This window comes from Macrobrachium nipponense, chromosome 30 (assembly GCF_015104395.2).
Source record: "Macrobrachium nipponense isolate FS-2020 chromosome 30, ASM1510439v2, whole genome shotgun sequence".
Taxonomy (NCBI): Eukaryota; Metazoa; Arthropoda; class Malacostraca; order Decapoda; family Palaemonidae; genus Macrobrachium; species Macrobrachium nipponense.
Genome location: NC_087218.1, coordinates 67,632,959 through 67,635,458, shown reverse-complemented (window position 1 = coordinate 67,635,458; position 2,500 = coordinate 67,632,959). Strand labels below are relative to the sequence as shown.

General features: G+C 38.6%; 1 protein-coding gene across 1 annotated transcript in view; it reads right to left on the bottom strand.

Moving 5' to 3' along the window:
- LOC135202577 (cholecystokinin receptor type A-like) overlaps positions 1-2,500 on the bottom strand; it is a 534,495-nt gene that overhangs the window by 92,258 nt on the left and 439,737 nt on the right.

The window sequence follows — 2,500 nt, the reverse complement described above, 5'->3', positions numbered from 1 at the left end:
GAATGGCCTTAGTTGCCCCAGTGCTTGGCATTATGCCTAAAACCTATAAATCTATCTATATTTCTGTATTTTTTAATCGCCCTGCCCCCCCAGAAAAAACCCGTTTTGATCATCAAAACAGCTTTTATCTTGATTTGTACTAAGGTCCCCAAACGTGCGCCCTATTTACGGTTGAGTCTTCGACCTCTTATCATTGATCAAATCTTTTTTCTTTCCCACTGCGCTGACGTCATGAATATCATTTTTACCTTTCTCCTTAATACTTCATGTTATGTCACATATATATTTGCTGAATCGCGTGCGCTAACACGGCACTTTCAGGAGTAAAGACAACGATGTTGTTTTCCTTAGTGTTGTACAATGCTCTTCGGTGACCTTGTTTCGGCATGGTTCTTGCACATTTGAATAGTTCGTATTGACGTCCGTGGCTTAGTGTTTTTGACGAACGTAATTGCTTATTTGTGTGCTGTGCTCGTGACAGGGAAAGATCTATTTTTTGCCTGGCTCTCTTCTGTATAGTTTTATTTTTTATGTGGTAAGTCCGGTCTTGAGTTTCGCTTTTCTCTCGAGAGATCGCACGATATTACATAACTTATTGTTTTGCGAGCGCACGTTTTTGTTATAGTGTGTGTGTAGTAGCAGTATGTATAATACGAAATGAATCAACATAAGTATATGCACATAAATATATAAAATATTTTTTTCACTTGCTGGCTTCAGAGAAAATTTGGTTGTCCGTCGAAGACGCCTCCCCGCCTAGATATCCCTACACACAGTTTTACCTTCCCTCGCACTTACTGGATATTGAAGCTCTTCCTTTCTAATAACTATTTAATCGCTATCTACTTAGCTTCTTTGAGACGAGTCTTTCTCGCCTCCTCCCTCTTAACACTTCTTCTCGCCTACCAATCGTCCTGATCCTAAAAGTCCACAGTTATTGTGTCCGGAGAGGAATTGTCTGTAATTTTTCGTAAGATTAGTCTTCAGTAATTAACTGGTAGACCACCGCGGATGCAGATAAAACGTTTTGTCTCCATACTGTGAGATCTTTTTTACAATAGTCAGCGAAGGATAGAAAACATGAAAACAATGTTGTTTTTATATGATATATATATATATATATATATATATATATATATATATATATATATATATATATATATATATATAAAGAGCAACATGGATACGCGAGCAAACTAAAGTAGAGGATATTCTAACAACGAGTAAGAAAAATGAAGTGGGCATGGGCAGGACATATAGTGAGAATGTCAGATAATAGGTGGACAAAAAGAATAACAGAATGGATCCCCAGAGATTCCAAACGAAGCAGGGGAAGGAAGAGAAGACTATGGAATGACGAGCTAAAAGATTTGCGGCTATAGAATGGCATAGAAAGACGGCTTATAAAGATGATTATAAATATATGTATACATATATATATATATATAGCCCATTGGATATACATATTTCTTTGTGAGTCTATGTAATTTCATATCCTCAGCTTTTACCAGGCGCATTATTGTCATCTTGGAGTCAGCCTTGAGAGAGAGAGAGAGAGAGAGAGAGAGAGAGAGAGAGAGAGAGAGAGAGAGAGAACGGGATGATAAAAGACTGTTTCCTGTATTTTTGAGATTCCTGTAGCAAATAACGAATACTTTCCTGGTGTTTTCGGGTGATCTTGTTTTTCTCGTAGCCTTGAAGGGAAGGCGTTATTTACAAAAGAAAATGGAGTTCAGCCTTTCTTCATTCTGGATGACTTGTAATGCATTTCCGGTATCCGTCTGTTTAGAGCATTTGACTTTAAGCCAGATGCCACATTCTTTTGTGATGCGAATCTTATGATTCTGACCACATTTTCCCGCTATTAACATATTACCCCGACCCCACCTGCAACAAGGAATGAGAACAAGTTGATAAGACAGGCGTATCTTAACCTGAGGTTTCTTAACCTAACCTAACGAGGGAAGGCTCCAACATCTTGCATCACATTAATCTAGTCTAGGACGCTAAATCTTGTCTCTGACTATACTCTGTTTTTTTCCATCTGTCCATCCGCCTGTGGTGTTTTTGTATGGTAACACTGCGTCCCGGGCTTTAGATAGTTACGCTAATTCTAAGTTTTACGTAATTAAAAGGATATTTGGGTGTACATTTGCAACACCACAGGCGGATGGACAGATGAAAAAAAAAAGAGTATACTGGTGTCGCCAACTTACAAAGGAATTGGACCCAACACAATGAACATTTTTTTTCTATCTTTATATTACAGCACTATTCATACTGCACATACCCAAGGAAGGGTCCGCTCCCCGAATTCTTCCTGTATTCCCTGATACGTGTGCAGCAATGTTACATATATGGATTCTGGACGAGCAGCCTTTTGGCTAAATCGCTCAAATCCTGACGAGTCGCTGCAACTCCGACGAGAAAAATTTGCCAAGGATTATGATGTTTTAGCACAGAGGACCCTAATACTTCTAAAGGCTTAAGTTTTCTTTTT